The 18,958-nt window shown below is 39.0% G+C and overlaps 1 protein-coding gene across 1 annotated transcript in view; it reads right to left on the bottom strand.

Moving 5' to 3' along the window:
- The window catches only part of OTOGL (otogelin like), a 289,364-nt gene that overhangs the window by 255,375 nt on the left and 15,031 nt on the right, over positions 1 to 18,958 (bottom strand). Inside the window, exons 2-3 of the mRNA XM_054443471.1 lie at positions 3,010 to 3,152; positions 2,028 to 2,344 (exon numbers count right to left, since the gene is read on the bottom strand). The gene's annotated coding sequence lies outside the window, so the exon portion shown is untranslated. The remainder of the gene's footprint in view (positions 1 to 2,027; positions 2,345 to 3,009; positions 3,153 to 18,958) is intronic.

Genomic DNA, 18,958 nt, shown 5'->3' with positions numbered 1-18,958 from the left:
CTTCTCAGCTGTCTAGTAATAGTCTAAATGAATAATAGGACGGTAACATTAAGAATGGAAAGGAAATGAAAACCTGATTGTATCATTCAGTCATTTCTGGAATAATGCTATTTAACAAACAATGCTGAAATTCAGTGACTCTACATTTTTTTTTATTTTAGCTTTTAATTTTGTTTGTTTGGGTTTTTTGTTTTTGTTTTCGTTTTTTTGAGACAGAGTCTCACTATGTTGCCCAGGCCAGAGTGCAGTGGCACAATCTCAGCTCACTGCACCCTCTACCTCCCATCGCAGCCTCCCGAGTAGCTGGACTACAGGTGTGTACCACAAAAGCCAGATAATTTTTTGTAGTTTTTGTAGAGTTGGGGTGTTGCCATGTTGCTTAAACTGGTCTCGAACTCCTGAGCTCAAGGAATCCACCCACCTCTGCCTACCAAAGTGCTGGTATTACAGGCATGAGCCACCACACCCAGCCTTTTTTTTTTCTTGATCACACATTTGTGCATTGTCCTGGGGTTAGCTGACCTAGTCTGGGCTTGAATGAGCTTAGCTCTAAGCTGTAGGTTGGATCCTGGGCTGTTCCATGTTTCTCTTATCTTCCTTAGGCCAATGGATAGGAAAAAACACCAGAATGCTAAACATTTTACCCTGAGTAACAAAAAATAAAGAAGAAAAAAACTGTTGAAAAGTTAATGAATGATTAGACTGTAGAGAGACCAAGTGCAGGTAATCAGAGTTTCTGTGCAGCTCCATTAATTTTCAAGTAAATTTCATATATAAGCATCTCTAATATATATCTCGAAAATTTTAAAGTCCAGGAGACATATAATAATTGTTCATTTATTTAGAAGACACTTTCAATCCCATATTCAATAACCATTGCCTAAAAAAACACTGCCTAAATAGGTGCTAGCATAGGCATTTAATATAACAAAATAATAAGGTAATAAGCCCTCTTTTTTTTCAAGGAAATTTTGAATACAGAAGAAAGATCCTTGTGATAAACATTCAGATTGTTTTCCTTAAAGGTAACAAGAAGAAGTAACTAGAACATAATCTTGGCAATTAAAAATAATTAAATTTAGTTACTTCATTTGTATTTTAAACTTAAAATAAGTTAATGGAATTAAACAGTTAAATAAAATGCACTTTTTAAATAAAAGTAACAGGAGAGATGCACAAAGAAGGAAAAGCTAAGTATTCATCTTGCCCTTCCCAACTCATGTCCCTGTTGAAAATGGGGGAAGACATTCATAAATTCTAGCATTATCTTCAAAACCACCTTCATAATGTTCAACCTGCTTGACACGCAGGTGAGAGGAACAGGGCAGAGAACCGTCATTCATTTAGAATATTTATCTGGTCTTGAAAAGTGTTGTGGCCCAAGTGATCAGCAGACAATCTTTACATTTTAGAGCACAGACGATGAATATTTAATTTGTAAGTGGTCAAATCTTGATCAACTGGGCAGATTCTCAATGAATCCAAGGCAAATTTTGCAAAATATAGAATCATAATTAATAGTTTAATACCTTTATTAAGACTCCAGCAAGAGATGAAAGAGAAGGTAATATAAAGTCACTGTCTAAAACATTTAGCTCCTCTAGGGAAGGGTATGAAGTAGCAGAGATGAGTCTTGGCTGCATGGATTAAGTTTCATTTCTCATTCTGTTTATCTCCCAGCAGATAAAACATTTTCAGAGAAAAAAAAGGAGAAAAATAGTTCAGTTCACTAGGAAAATAGACACGAAGCCTATATGTACACTTCACACATATTTTTATATTTTTGTCATATATGTGAGACTTCAGTAAGAGCAGCCTATAAGACTACATCTGATAAATAAATTAAAAATCAAAATTGGAAAATAAAAAATACAAATAAAGTTTAAATGATGGCATATAAAATAATACAATAATCAGACTATAAAGGTTCAGCACAACTTATATAGGTGTGGGGCCACATAAAGATACAAACAGTGAGAAGGGAGGTAGGTCAGTACTTCTGAAACCCTAGAGTACATCAGACTCACCTGGAAAATATGCCAAAAGACAGATTTCTGGGCCCGACCTCCAGAGTTTCTGATTCCGTAGGTCTGTTGAGCGGGCAGAGAATGTACATTCCAAGTAAGTTCCCGGTTGATACTAACTGGAGTAGTTAATGATGAAGGACATGAAACATTTATTGATATTGTATGTTCCTACAAACTCTATTTTGCTACTTAAGCAATACAAAATATTAAAAGGGCTTTGGAATCAGACAGAAATAGTTTTGAGTTCCCACTCTATACTTATCTTCTGTGAAACTTCAGGAAAGTTACTAAACTTTTCTAGCCAATAGTACTCATATCTGCAAAAAAAGAAAAAAAGACAATAAGACCTATCTTGAATGATTCTTACAGGGATAAATGAACTAATGTATCTAAATCAATGAGTTTCATGCAAGGGTTATAATAATAATAAAGCTAAATAAATGCCATTTGTTATTATTATCATTATTATTACAAGAGAAAATTGTATGGTACCTAGCACACAGTAAATATGCAGTAAATGTCAGTTGCCCTCCTTTGATTCATCCCACATTAAACTAAATAAAACATGCAGGTGATTCTCATAGGACGTAATTCACTGAAAATGGAACAGTTGGTCAATATCATATTTCATAAAAATTATTTCGTACAGGCTGTGTGCAAAGTCCTTTTTGGAGTATCAGAATACAAAAATAAAGTTCCTGCCCTCAGAGCCTCTGACTCTCCTTTTCCTAACAATATTCTATTCTCCCTTTTGGGAAAGCCTCCAGCATGTATACTCTTGGTTGGAGCTATTGTTCTCTATGCACTATGGAAGCAGAGACCTCTTCCACAAACTGGACCAGACAAGGGATGGACATGTGACTTAATCTGGGCCAACTGGATTTTCTACGGGTAGCACTTTGAATTCAAGGAGGATGCAAAGACAGGGGGTAGTTGGAGGTCAAGTTCATGGCAGCGGTAGTGGTAGTGACCAAGTCCTTACCAAGCTCTTCTTGCCATGAGACTTGCTGTGCGTCCTACTTCTTAAGCTTCCAGAGCTTCCTTGGTTCCAACTATCTCAACCCTGATCTTCTAGCCTTCTGTGGATTCCATGAATCCTTCCTGTAAACTCTGACTCCCCAAACCCTTTGGGGGGAATGAATAGGTAGAGGGGAATTAAGTTAGCCAGTGTTTGCTTCCATTGTTTTTAACCAAAAATTAAATGATACAGATAGAATATGAGCTGAATTTTAAAAGAAAGCTTGAACTCATGAAAGCAGAGAAGAAAGATCATAGCATGATAGGAAATATGGCAGATATGTGGGAATGGTTGAAGAAAAATTGTTAGATTCATGTGACGAAAACAACATGTTCATATAAATGAATTCAAAGAACTGCTCTCTGGCAAATCAGCCAAAAAAATTATTTGCCCCCTTCTTTAGTGTTCGTAAGTTCAGTCAGCATACCTTTATTCCTAAGGCAAAACTCACAGCATATACTGTAGAATTTAGCTTCGCCACTCCCTTCTCATCCCCACACCCTCTCTAGTAGTTTATCAACCAAAATTTCTCATCCTAGTCCCCTGATTTCCATTTCCTTTGAGAACTTGTATAACATCTTCCCTCGTCTGTTCTCACACTGGCCTGCTCTTTCTGGTTTAGAGCCTCTTATATTCTGCAACACATTCTTTCATTGGCTCCATTCCAACTTCCAACTCTTCAAGTTGTCATTGAAAGCACAGTTCTGACCTTTAGCTCATGCAATCTAACCAACATTTCAGACTAAATTGGTCTCAGCATCTATATCCAAGATGAATGCTGATGTGTTTTCTCTGCATCTTTGCTGGAACAATTTGTCTGTCTAATTTAGGGGAAATATATCATCAAAACAGATGCATTCCCAACTGGCTTGAATCCAGCCTCTTCCAAACACAGGGTATGATGGAATGACTTGTTCAATAAAAATTGTTTTGGGGAAAAAATTGGCAGTAGTTTTATAATGATTGGAATGAGGAAAAAACTGAATACAAAGAAACCAGTTAAGAAGAACAAGTATGACATAGACTTGGACAAGGGTGGTAATAGGATATTTCAGAAGAAAAAAAAGGAGATAGAAAATTACTGAGGAAAAATAGGCAAGACTTGGGAGGAAAAGAATGGAGATAAATCAAAAATAAGTTCATGGTTTTTAGCCATGACCAAAACAGAGAAATTGAAAGGATATGCTGCTGGTTGTAAGAATCAGTTTTATATGGGGTCATGGAAGTTAAGGGAACAAAGAAGAGTTTCAAAGCAATGAGGGCAGTCAATAAAGCAAATGCTATAGAGAGGTCAAAAAAATGAGTGAGTTAAAAAAACTTTTTAGATTTGTTTTCTAAAATGTCACTTGTGACTATGAAGAAAATTTCAGGAAAGTGATGGGGCTGAATTCAGACCACAGGGAAATTAAGAATGAGTAGGCAGTGAAGAAACAGAGGTAACAAAGTATTTTAGGAAAGTTCAGAAGTGAAGAAAATGTAAAAGAAAAAAAAATGAGATAATGGTTCAAGGTATCAAGAGGAAGGGTGGTACCACCCTCATTACAAAACAACAAGTAAACTGTAAAATGGTGTTTCTTCCTAGTAGTATTAGTTGATATTTTTGACATTAAAAGCCAACGTATTGTAAAAGAGACTGGGACAATTTTTTTCTGTTAACACCTGTTGGCTTGACAAGTTATGATATAATAGTTGATTAGACAGATGCTGTCTTGTAAACATAGAAAAATATGACTAAAACACAAAAAGGCCAAAGTATTGACAAGTCTTATTCACACTTTTCTACTCTCTAAAAGAAGTTGGTTTTGTTCAATATGGAAGCAAGACACAGAGAAAAGGGTTTTTAATTCAAAGCTTAAACTCTCTTTTCCAAGAGCATATTTAAAACTTATTACTTTATAAAATCCAGAGTGCAGGTGGGTGGAGCCAAGATGGCCGAATAGGAACAGCTCCAGTCTACAGCTTCCAGCATGAGCGACACAGAAGACGAATGATTTCTGCGTTTCCAAGTGAGGTACTGGGTTAATCTCACTGGGGATTGTCGGACAGTGGGTGCAGTGCACTGAGCGTGAGCCAAAGCAGGGCGAGGCATTGCCTCACCCAGGAAGCACAAGGGGTCAGGGAATTCCCTTTCCTAGCCAAGGAAAGGGGTGACAGATGGCACCTGGAAAATCGGGTCACTCACACCCTAATACTGAGCTTTTCCAACAGTCATAGCAAACGGCACACCAGGAGATTGTATCCTGCACCTGGCTCAGAGGGTCCTATGCCCACGGAGCCTCGCTCATTGCTAGCACAGCAGTCTGAGATCAAACTGCAAGCCAGCAGCGAGGCTGGGGGAGGGGCGCCCGCCATTGCCAAGGCTCGACTAGGTAAACAAAGCAGCTGGGAAGCTCGAACTAGATGGTGCCCACCACAGCTCAAGGAGGCCTGCCTGCCTCTGTAGACTCCACCTCTGCGGGCAGGGCATAGCCAAACAAAAGGCAGCAGAAACCTCTGCAGACTTAAATGTCCCTGTCTGACAGCTTTGAAGAGAGTAGTGGTTCTCCCAGCACGCAGCTGGAGATCTGAGAACAGACAGACTGCCTCCTCAAGTGGGTCCCTGACCCCTGAGTAGCCTAACTGGGAGGCAACCCCCAGTAGGGGCAGACTGACACCTCACATGGCCGGGTACTCCTCTGAGACAAAACTTCCAGAGGAATGATCAGGCAGCAACATTTGCTGTTCACCGATATCCACTGTTCTGCAGCCTCTGCTGCTGATATCCAGGCAAACAGGGTCTGGAGTGGACCTCCAGCAAACTCCAACAGACCTGCAGCTGAGGGTCCTGACTGTTAGAAGGAAAACTAACAAATAGAAAGGACATCCACACCAAAACCCCATCTGTACATCACCATCATCAAAGACAAAAGGTAGATAAAACCACAAAGATGGGGAAAAAAACAGAGCAGAAAAACTGAAAATTCTAAAAATCAGAGCTCCTCTCCTCCTCCAAAGGAACACAGCTCCTCACCAGCAACGGAACAAAGCTGGATGGAGAATGACTTTGACGAGTTGAGAGAAGAAGGCTTCAGATGATCAAACTACTCCGAGCTAAAGGAGGAAGTTTGAACCCATGGCAAAGAAGTTAAAAACCTTGAAAAAAGATTAGACAAATGGCTAACTAGAATAACCAATGCAGAGAAGTCCTTAGAGAACCTGATGGAGCTGAAAACCAAGGCATGAGAACTATGTGATGCATGCACAAGCCTCAGTAGCCGATTCAATCAACTGGAAGAAAGGGTATCAGTGATGGAAGATCAAATGAATGAAATGAAGCAAAAAGAGAAGTTTAGAGAAAAAAGAATAAAAACAAACAAAGCCTCCAAGAAATATGGGACTATGTGAAAAGACTAAATCTATGTCTGATTGGTGTACCTGAAAGTGACGGAGAGAATGGAACCAAGTTGGAAAACACTCTGCAGGATATTATCCAGGAGAACTTCCCCAATCTAGCAAGGCAGGCCAACATTCAGATTCAGGAAATACAGAGAATGCCACAAAGATACTCCTCGAGAACAGCAACTCCAAGAAATATAATTGTGAGATTCACCAAAGTTTAAATGAAGGAAAAAATGTTAACGGCAGCCAGAGAGAAAGGTCGGGTTACCCACAAAGGGAAGCCCATCAGACTAACAGCTGATCTCTCGACAGAAACTCCACAAGCCAGAAGACAGTGGGGAACAATATTCAACGTTCTTAAAGAAAAGAATTTTCAACCCAGAATTTCATATCCAGCCAAACTAAGCTTCATAAGTGAAGGGGAAATAAAATGCTTTACAAACAAGCAAATGTTGAGAGATTTTGTCACCACCAGGCCTGCCCTAAAAGAGCTCCTGAAGGAAGCACTAAACATGGAAAGGAACAACTGGTACCAGCCACTGCAAAAACATGCCAAATTGTAAAGACCATCAAGGCTAGGAAGAAACTGCATCAACTAACGTGCAAAATAACCAGCTAACATCATAATGATAGGATCAAATTCACACATAACAATATTAACCTTAAATGTAAATAGGTTAAATTCTCCAATTAAAAGACACAGACTGGCAAACTGGATAAAGAGTCAAGACCCATCAGTGTGCTGTATTCAGGAAACCCATTTCATGTGCAGAGACACACATAGGCTCAAAATAAAGGGATGGAGGAAGATCTACCAAGTAAATGGAAAACAAAAAAAGGCGGGGTTGCAATCCTAGTCTCGGATAAAACAGACTTTAAACCAACAAAGATCAAAAGAGACAAAGAAGGCCATTACATAATGGTAAAGGGATCAATTCAACAAGAAGAGCTAACTATCCTAAATGTATATGCACCCAATACAAGAGCACCCAGATTCATAAAGCAAGTCCTTAGAGACCTACAAAGAGACTTAGACTCCCACACAATAATAATGGGAGACTTTAACACCCCACTGTCAATATTAGACAGATCAACGAGACAGAAAGTTAACAAGGATATCCAGGAATTGAACTCAGCTCTGCACCAAGTAGACCCAATAGACATCTACAGAACTCTCCACCCCAAATAAAGAGAATATGCATTCTTTTCAGCACCACACCACACCTATTCCAAAATTGACCACATAGTTGGAAGGAAAGCACTCCTCAGCAAATGTAAAAGAACAGAAATTATAACAAACTGTCTCTCAGACCACAGTGCAATCAAACTAGAACTCAGGATTAAGAAACTCACTCAAAACCGCTCAACTACATGGAAACTGAACAACCTGCTCCTGAGTGACTACTGGGTACATAACGAAATGAAGGCAGAAATAAAGATCTTCTTTGAAACCAACGAGAGCAAAGACACAATATACCAGAATCTCTGGGACACATTCAAAGCAGTGTGTAGAGGGAAATTTATAGCACTAAATGCCTACAAGAGAAAGCAGGAAAGACCTAAAATTGACACACTAACATCACAATTAAAAGAACTAGAGAAGCAAGAGCAAACACATTCAAAAGCTAGCAGAAGGCAAGAAATAACTAAGATCAGAGCAGAATTGAAGGAAATAGAGACACACAAAACCCTTCAAGAAAATCAATGAATCCAGTAGCTGGTTTTTTGAAAAGATCAACAAAACTGATAGACCGCTAGCAAGACTAAGAAGAAAAGAGAGAAGAATCAAATAGACGCAATAAAAAATGATAAAGGGTATATCACCACCGATCCCACAGAAATACACACTAACATCAGAGAACACTATAAACACCTTTATGCAAATAAACTAGAAAATCTAGAAGAAATGGATAAATTCTTCGACACATACCCCCTCCCAAGACTAAACCAGGAGGAAGTTGAATCTCTGAATAGACCAATAACAGGCTCCGAAATTGAGGCAATAATTAATAGCTTACCAACCAAAAAAAGTCCAGGACCAGATGGATTCACAGCCGAATTTTACTGGAGGTACAAGGAGGAGCTGGTACCATTCCTTCTGAAACTATTCCAATCAATAGAAAAAGAGGGAATCCTCCTTAACACATTTTACGAGACCAGCATCATCCTGATACCAAAGCCTGGCAGAAACACAACAAAAAAAGAGAATTTTGGACCAATATCCCTGATGAACATCGATGCAAAAATCCTCAATAAAATACTGGCAAACCAAATCCAGCAGCACACCAAAAAGCTTGTCCACCATGATCAAGTGGGCTTCACCCCTGGGATGCAAGCCTGGTTCAACATATGCAAATCAATAAATGTAATCCAGCATATAAACAGAACCAAAGACAAAACCCACATGACTATCTCAATAGATGCAGAAAAGACCTTTGACAAAATTCAACAACCCTTCATGCTAAAAACTCTCAATAAATTAGGTTTTGATGGGACGTATCTCAAAATAATAAGAGCTATCTATGACAAACCCACAGCCAATATCATACTGAATGGGCAAAAACTGGAAGCATTCCCTTTGAAAACTGGCACAAGACAGAGATGCCCTCTCTCACCACTCCTATTCAACATAGTGTTGGAAGTTCTGGCAAGGGCAATCAGGCAGGAGAAGGAAATAAAGGGTATTAAATTAGAAAAAAAGGAAGTTAAATTGTCCCTGTTTGCAGAAGACATGATTGTATATCTAGAAAACCCCATCGTCTCAGCCCAAAATCTCCTTAAGCTGATAAGCAACTTCAGCAAAGTCTCAGGATACAAAATCAATGTGCAAAAATCACAAGCATTTTTATACACCAATAACAGACAAACACAGAGCCAAATCATGAGTGAACTCCCATTCACAATTGCTTCAAAGAGAATAAAATACCTAGGAATCCAACTTACAAGGGACGTGAAGGACCTCTTCAAGGAGAACTATCAACCACTGCTCAATGAAATAAAAGAGGATACAAACAAATGGAAGAACATTCCATGCTCATGGGTAGGAAGAATCAATATCGTGAAAATGGCCATACTGCCCAAGGTAATTTATAGATTCAATGCCATCCCCATCAAGCTACCAATTACTTTCTTCACAGAATTGGAAAAAACTACTTTAAAGTTCATATGGAATCAAAAAAGAGCCCGTATTGCCAAGTCAATCCTAAGCCAAAAGAATAAAGCTGGAGGCATCACGCTACCTGACTTCAAACTATACTACAAGGTTACAGTAACCAAAACAGCATGGTACTGGTACCAAAACAGAGATACAGACCAATGGAACAGAACAGAGCCCTCAGAAATAATGCCACATATCTACAACTATCTGATCTTTGACAAACCTGACAAAAACAAGAAATAGGGAAAGGACTCCCTATTTAATAAATGGTGCTGGGAAAACTGCCTAGCCATATGTAGAAAGCTGAAACTGGATCCCTTCCTTACACCTTATACAAAAATTAATTCAAGGTGGATTAAAGACTTAAATGTTAGACATAAAACCATAAAAACCCTAGAAGAAAACCTAGGCAATACCATTCAGGACACAGACATGGGCAAGGACTTCATGTCTGAAACACCAAAAGCAATGGCAACAGAAGCCAAAATTGACAAATGGGATCTAATTAAACTAAAGAGCTTCTGCACAGCAAAAGAAACTACCATCAGAGGGAACAGGCAACCTATAGAATGGGGGAAAATTTTTGCAATCTACTCATCTGACAAAGAGCTAATATCCAGAATCTACAATGAACTCAAATTTACAAGAAAAAAACAACCCCATCAAAAAGTGAGAGAAGGATATGAACAGACACTTCTCAAAAGAAGACATTTATGCAGCCAAAAGACACATGAAAAAATGCTCACCATCACTGGCCATCAGAGAAATGCAAATCAAAACCACAATGAGATACCATCTCACACCAGTTAGAATGGCAATCATTAAAAAGTCAGGAAACAACAGGTGCTGGAGAGGATGTGGAGAAATAGGAACACTTTTACACTGTTGGTGGGACTGTAAACTAGTTCAACCATTGTGGAAGTCAGTGTGGCGATTCCTCAGGGATCTAGAACTAGAAATACCATTTGGCCCAGCCATCCCATTACTGGATATATACTCAAAGGATTATAAATCATGCTGCTATAAAGGCACATGCACATGTATGTTTATTGTGGCACTATTAACAATAGCAAAGACTTGGAACCAAGCCAAATGTCCAACAATGATAGACTGGATTAAGAAAATGTGGTACATATACACCACGGAATACTACATAGCCTTAAAAAATGATGAGTTCATGTCCTTTATAGGGACATGGATGATGCTGGAAACCATCATTCTCAGCAAACTATTGCAAGGACAAAAAGCCAAACACCGCATGTTCTCACTCATAGGTGGGAATTGAACAAGGAGAACACATGGACACAGGAAGGGGAACATCACACACCGGGGCCTTTTGTGGGGTGGGGGGAAGGCGGAGGGATAGCATTAGGAGATATACCTAATGTTAAATGACGAGTTAATGGGTGCAGCACACCAGCATGGCACATGTATATATATGTAACAAACCTGCACGTTGTGCACATGTACCCTAAAAGTATAATTAAAAAAAAAAAAAGAAAAGAAATCACCAGGTGAAGCAAAATGTTAATGAAACGAAAGGCATTCACTCCGTCCTCTTACCTGGAGCCTGGTTCAGGCTCTAGACTCCAGGGAAAGTGAGCAAAAGGGAGAAAAAAAATAAAAATAAAATCCAGAGTGCAAGCAAGGACTCAACTTGCAGAGCAACTGCATAGATTTCTGCATTTGGAAACTTGGTCTTTCCAAGTCATAGAAATGAAAACAAAGCATATATGAAAAATGACTATCCTGCTGTTATTTGAGTGTTTGCATACTGTTTCCATAAAGAAGCAGAAACCCGGTGTCAGACTTGTGCATACTCAGAAAGGTAAAAGACAGCATCTGGGGAATGACACTAGAGAAATGTGCCTCATTTCTTTTGCTCCTTGCCAAGCTTACCTTGACATTTACTTCTATAAACATAGTCAGCAAAGACTATGAAAAGAAATTATCTTCTGAATTTACATCTGGATTTTTTCTTAGCTGCCACATCTTAACCAGCTAAGAGAGTTTTCCTCTTCATTTCTATAATAATACTAATAATTAATGATACAAAGTATCTTGTATTGCATCTTATTCCTAACTTCTTCCCTGACTGCTAGTCTCATTTTCTTTTTGCCATAGCACAGTTAAATGAAAAAGAACAATTATTTTTGTCTTTCATTGATTATTCCAGTATGTCATAATGGTTGCACAAAGGAAACACAGGGACACTTAAAATTACTTTGATCTTGATGTGACAGTGTATTTATTTCTTTTTTTGCTTATACATTGGAATTTTATCCTAGAACTAAGTTCAGAAGGTAGAGGTATATGTGTATATTAATTCTAACTGTGATCTCAAGTACTTTTTTTTCTTTTTAGTTAGTTAAACAACTCAAAGTTTTGAAAAGGATGGATTTGGCAACTGTTCATTTTATGTGGTATTTTCTTAATCAATCAAAAATGATTCAAATGACACAGCTTGAGCCTCAGATGGATTTGGGGTTTGAATTATTTATATTGGCTATATGATGATTTTGCACTCATCTCTTTCTCGTGTTTACAACATGTTCTGAAGCAAAATACAAATTATAAGTGTGTGTCACTGTGCATTTCTCTTGTGCATTTCTTGCATTCTTACTCCTCAGCAACTCAGGCACACCTCCAATTACTGGAACTCAATACAAATTGTTCCTGCTTAAGATTACTAAAGGATAAAAGGATTGGCCACTAGTCCCACATAAACCCACAAAGAACCTCCCACTATGGGTTTATATGATTCTATCATCCTCATAATGTCAGTTAAGCTGTGTTAGCCTAAATATTACATTTTAATTTTAGACAATCTACATGATACGAAGAGAAGTGTTTTAGTGTCAATTTTTCTATTTACTTGGCCAATTAGAAAACCAAACAACATAATTAAAGCTGCTATTATCGTTTGTTTTTTTATTTTGTTTTGTGGGGTGGTTGATTTTGTCTAAACTGTTATGAATCCAGTTTGTGTTATATAGATTCTCTGCTCTACGGAGGGATTAGAAACTTCTATATAATGGTGTCTAAGGATGAGGAAGTTGTTGCAGATACTTAATGTCTGTACTTGCAGTGTGTTAGAGTCAAAAGTTCTTGTGTTTTTTCTCCAAAATATCTGAAGGAGGAGCTGAAGAGGCAACAGTCTGCTTGAAAGGTAGCCTTTGTAGTCTTGTCTTAAGCTGCATACACCTAGAAATCATTCTGTTTTTATTTAGTGTTTCCTTGAGGTGGCTTTAGAGATTGTCATGAGTCTCCTGGTTCCTGAGCCAGATATTCACAAACAGATGGTTTATTGTGAAGTATTCTCAGCAATAATTCTTGTAAAGGAGTGAGGAAAGCAGGACAGGGCAGAGGGAGCGGCTGACCTGCAAGGCAGTTGTAACAGAGGCCTCAGCCCTTCTCACATAGTTCTCTGAAGCTTGAATATCCCCTTAGACCTGAGCAGAATTGAAGCAAGGAGCTTGGCCTTTGTCCCTCCACACACCCTACCCTAAATAACTAGTCATAGAAAATATGCTGCCTCCAAGAATGGGTTATAAACTTGCTCAGCCAAAATAATTTCTTGGGGAAGGAATCAGTTGTGAACTCTCAGCACTGGACACTTCTGGTCCTCAGGGGAATAAGGGTCTTTGTTCTGAAGGCAGGATCTGGACTATGCTCCATAGTGTCTACTACAGGGGTAGAGATAGTCCCTGGGTTCTGTCACTGCCTATAAACTCAACTCTGCAGACAAATTCATGAAGAGGTGAGATTTGTATAGTTTGTGTTTTTATATTGAGGGAATCTTTCAACAAGTCATCTTACCTCATTAAAAATCTAAAACTTCTCTTGTGTAGCAATATTCATATTGAAAGGCATTTCCATAGGTTAAAACTTTAATTTCTTAAATCAGTATTTCTCAAACTTGGATTTTTGGAGAGATCCTCCAATGAGAGAGAATCCTTAGGATTTTTTTCCAAGGAGTTTGCGCATTATTCAAGTATAGGAAATACTGGAAGTAGTGGCAAAATCTGGGCTCAAAAATCAGAGTTGAGTTTAAATCTTTCATGTGTTGCTGCTTGCTAATTGTATAACAACAGGTATGTAACTTTTTTTTAATCCTTTATGCTGTCATTCACAAGGTGAATGTGATGAAGATTAAATAAAATAACCCAGCTAGGATTCATCATAGTACCTGGCATACTTAGAAACTAATTAAATGATATTGGTTGTCCTTATGTCAGTAAATATTGCAGTTGCTTTGATATGACTTGGCACACATCTTTTTGCATTATCTGAAAAAAGATGTTAAGAAGAAGAAAATTAGAAATCTTGCGATAGTTTACTGAGAATGATGATTTCCAATTTCATGTATACATATGTAACTTACCTGCACATTGCGCACATGTACCATAAAACCTAAAGTTTAATAATAATAAATAATAATAAAAGAAGAAAGAAAAAAAAAAAAAAAAAGAAAATTAGAAATCTATCACCCCAGCTATCCCATCCTATGATTGGCCAAATGTTGTGGTGAAATAATCAAGCTAAAGATACAAGCTCAAAGACAACCAGCATGTTCAAACTCTGCTACTCCAGAAAAAAAAAAATGGTAAAAAGTCTAAAGAGCTTCATTTAATAAGCTTAAAAGAATTGAACTGTTGCTTTCTAAGAGAAGAGAAACTATTTTAAAAGGAAAACAAACACAAATCAACCTCAGTCTCTAAAGACAACTGATGAAAAAATTATTAATTCCATTAAATAATGAATCTAAGAAAGTTTTTGAAACATAAAAGGTATTCAATAGATAGTCCCTGAGTTGAATTACATCATATGAGTAGAGTGAACATAATCTGGTTTACTATGTAGCATTTTAAAATTGAAGAATTTAATGAATACCTACCGTGTACAAAAAATTGTATTAAAGGATGAAAGCACACAGATAACTAAGACATAGTTTCTGCCTTTATGAAACTCACTGGGTAAGTGTGACAATGCCATGTCAACAAATCGGCATAATACAGTAACAGAGTACATGGGGGAAGGGGCCACTAAATCTGATGGGAAAGGTCAAGTTAAGGGCATTAGACACTTTCCTATAAACAACAGCAAGACAACAAAGGTTTATAAGCAGAGGGTTGACATTATTGCACCCTGTGGTCTGCTGCTAGTGTTGTAATCACAATGGCAGACATTGTGATTATATTATATACAATCTCTATTATAGACAATCTCTGCCATTGCAATTATAACACTGGCAGCAGACTGCAGAGTGAACTGAAGCCAGGTTGAATTTAGGGGCAAGGAGACCAGCTAACAAGCTGTGCCATTTACCCTTCTGAGTGTGAACTATTGACTGCTTCTGACTGCTTACAGAGTAAGAAGTAAGAGAAATGATAAAGAGAACAGGTTAAAGAGATAGTCAAGAGAGAGTCTTGCATTCTTCATAGAACTCAGAATCATATTTCACTGGCCTTAGGAAGATGCACTCCCAATGCCCTGCAATTCTAATTCTAAAATCTTGGATTCGATAGCTGTCAGCTGGGTCAAAAGGTCAGCCCCTTGACTGTTTCCTCTCTTCTTCCCACTGTCTTTTCTAGAATATAAACAATCACGCTCCTCAAATTCCCATCAGATAGGAAATTGTGATTCCAGGGAAATAGGCCAAAATTAGCCATCTTCCTCTCTATGAGCAGGCCTCTTCTCGATAAATAAAATCCTATTTCCTTTGAAACCAGAAACCTTGCTTAATATCCAATATCAATATCAAAGAGCAATTCTTCTCCTTCTTAAAATGACCAAAAAAAAAAAACAGATCTGAGATTAAACACTTCTTAAGACAAGAGTTTTAGGACCTCTCTCAGTCAGAATATGCCTGATAAAATGACTTTTCCAGTATACTATTTTTAGCTTTCATCTTTTTCCTACCAAAATGTGTTCTCACTGGTACAAAATGTTAGCTTACATGCAGTAAGAGTCATTTTTCTCCAATTCTGTTATTAGTAGGAAAAAAAACTCCACCCAAATAAAGCAAATGCTGTTTTAAATGGTGTCAATTAAACCATATTTCACATTACTCTAGAGGATAATTATGTCAAATGACTGGTAGAGATTTACTGATTGAGCTCTTGTTTACTATATTTTGTAAGTATATTGAATTTAGAGCTCATTTACAAGTAAACACTTTGGGCACATGAGAGTCAGTGTCCACTTCACCTTCCTAAGTCATCAGGGTTTGGAAGAAAACATTACACTCTTTCTATCCCCCTCCTAGCACTGTGAGATCATCCAAATCAGCAAATACTGTAGTTTACCCAACACTGAAAAATCAGCCAGCATCTATCTCAGGCACGCTTCACGGCCGATGGCAGCTGAGAAAGACCTTTCCATAGATTTGTATGATCAAAGAGTTCAATCTAGGAGCACAAAACATGGTTATCTTGGCAGCATAATTTCCCTCATCCGAGGCTGCCAAACTCACTTCTTCCCTGCCTTGGGCCAATCTCCTAAATTAGACAGTGACTTGGGGTGTTCCTATAGCTCTGAGAATAGAGAAGCTGCATGATCCCCACCTCTTTAAGGGAAGGTAAAAAATAGTCTACATTAGAAGTGAAGACATCCAGGCAAGAGACTCATCACTGGAAGTGTGGAGACAACAGGCTTGATGGGACAGTCCAGGCTTCCTGAAGGAGATAGTTTTAAAGATGTGCTTTGAAGAAAGGAGAATATGTGTTTTTGACGAGGAAGCATGTGCAGGAAGGGCATTTTAAGACGTGCTTTTGAAGAAGAAAAAAGCAGTGGCAGGAAGGGCATTTTAAGATTGCAGGAAAATATGAACAAGAAATAAAGTTAAGAAAGCAAAGTTTGTATCCAAGGAAACCTGTGAAATCCAATTTGGCTGCAATTAGGTATATGGATGCTAACAAAACAGAACTAGGTAGAAAAGGCAGGTTTAATTGATTTGAGGATTCTTCTAGGTCCTACATAATGAAGGCTGGATTTAATTTAATGGACTCTTGGAAGTGAATGATGTTTTGAAGAAGAAAAAATAGGATCAGATGCTTTAAGGAGATTATTCTGGCAAGAGAAAGGAGAGGCAGGAGGTACGGAAAACATCAGGTGGCTATTTCAGGCAAAATGTACTCAAAGCCTGAGTTAACATGATGGTAATGGGAAAGAAATGAGTTAGAACATTTAAGGGGCATCGTGGAGCTAGGTTCTACATGTCTAGGCTTCTGACTGTGATTGCAGAGTAAGAAATGGGAGTCAAAGTTTACTCCAAGGTCTCTAACTTAAATGAATTGAATAATTACTGTCATTAATGGAAAAATAATTAATGACATTAATAAAAAAAGAGTCTTGTTTTAAAGAACACAATGAGTTCCATTTTATATATATATATTTTTTTTTAAGTCACCCAGAGATAGTTTATTGCCTCTATTTTATGGATGGTAGTTAACATGGTAACTAAGATTCAAAGGTGAAAGTGATTATGTCAGATATATCTTACATGCCACCCCTGAGACTCTGGGCCCCATTTGTCTCTTGAGCCATTATCCAATTGAGACAGTTGAATCTTCACTTTGATGACCAACTCCATATGGGCTCCAGTAGGCTTTCCCAACAGCACAAACTTCATGCCAACGGATCACCTTGCATCTCCTGTCCTATGGCTTTTCTGTTGCCACTGGAGCATAGAGCCCCACCTCACTTGCTCACAACGTACAGAAGCACAAGGAAAACAAAACCAAAGTTCAGGGAAGCTGACACACTTTATGGAATTATTTGAGCAATGACAGATGAGTGTTCATTGATAAATTCTTTTTCCCAAGATGGGCCATCCAGAGATGTGGTAGTTTAATATGTTCTCTTGGAAGGAGAGGCTTAAGAGTGAGTAATCAGTTGCATTTGATACCAGGTGGTAAAAGATTCACTCAGAATATATCCTCATTTGGCTTTCCTTTCTTCCTTGTCTCATTCTCCTTTTACTCACACCAGCTTTCCTGGGATTGCATTCCCTAATAAAAAATTTCATCTAAGCTTTTGCCTCACTTTTTGTTTTCTGGGGGCCCTGGACTAAGAAAGTGATTAAAGTCTCAACAAAGGTTGGTTGTAAATTTTATAAGCATCATTGGTCATTAAGATTAATGCAGTGGATGACTGGGGCAAGATGGCTAAATAGGAAAAACTCCTATATGCAGTTCCCAGGGAGACCAATGTAGAAGGCAGGTGATTTCTGCATTTCCAACTGAGGTACCCAGTTCATCTCATTGGGACTGGTTAGACAGTGGATGCAGCCCACGGAGGGCAAGCAGAAGCAGGGTGGGGCATGACCTCACCTGGGAAGCACAAGGGGTCGGGGAACTCTCTCCCCTATCCAAGGGAAACTGTGAGGGACTGTGCCATGAGGGACAGTGCTATCCGGCCCAGATACTATGCCTTTCCCACAGTCTTCGTAACCCACAGAATAGGAGATTCCCTCAGGTGCCTACACCACCAGGGCCCTGGGTTTCAAGCACAAAACTGGGCAGCCATTTGGGCAGACACTGAGCTAGCTGCAGGATTTTATTTTCATATCCCAGTGGCACCTGGAATGCCAGCGAGACAGAACCATTCACTCCCCTGGAAAGGGGACGGAAGCCAGGGAACCAAGTGGTCTTGCTCATCAAATCCCACTCCCACAGAGCCCAGGAAGCTAAGATCCACTGGCTTGAAATTCTTGCTGCCAGCACAGCAGTCTGAAGTCAATTTGGGACACTGAAGATTGGTGGGGGGAGGGATGTCCACCATTACTGAGGCTTGAGTAGGCAGTTTTCCCCTCACAGTGTAAACAATGCCACCAGGAAGTTCAAACTGGGCAGAGCCCACCAATGCTCAGCAAAGGCCCGGTAGATAGATTGCCTCTCTAGATTCCTTTTCTCTGGGAAGGGCATCTCTGAAAAAGAAAGGCAGCAGCCCCAGTCAGGGGCTTATACATAAAACTCCCATCTCCCTGGGACAGAGCACCTGGGGGGAGGCAGCAGCTGTGGGAACAGCTTCAGCAGACTTAAATGTTCTTGACTGCTGGCTCTGGAGAGAGCAATGGATTTCTCAGCACAGTGCTTGAGCTCTGCTAAGGGACAGACTGCCTCCTCAAGTGGGTCCCTGACCCCCATGCCTACTGACAGGGAGACACTTCCCAGACACTTCCTCTGCTCCAGAGGAAGCAGAGGAAAGAGGAGGGAGCAATCTTTGCTGTTCTGCAGCCTCAGCTGGTGATACCCAGGCAAACAGAGTCTGGTGTGGACCTCCAGCAAACTCCAGCAGACCTGCAGAAGAGGGGCCTGACTGTTAGAAGGAAAAATTACAAAGAGAAAGCAATAGCATCAACATCAACAAAAAGGA

This window comes from Pongo pygmaeus, chromosome 10 (assembly GCF_028885625.2).
Source record: "Pongo pygmaeus isolate AG05252 chromosome 10, NHGRI_mPonPyg2-v2.0_pri, whole genome shotgun sequence".
Classification (NCBI taxonomy): domain Eukaryota; kingdom Metazoa; phylum Chordata; class Mammalia; order Primates; family Hominidae; genus Pongo; species Pongo pygmaeus.
This window is presented reverse-complemented; position numbering and strand designations above follow the sequence as displayed.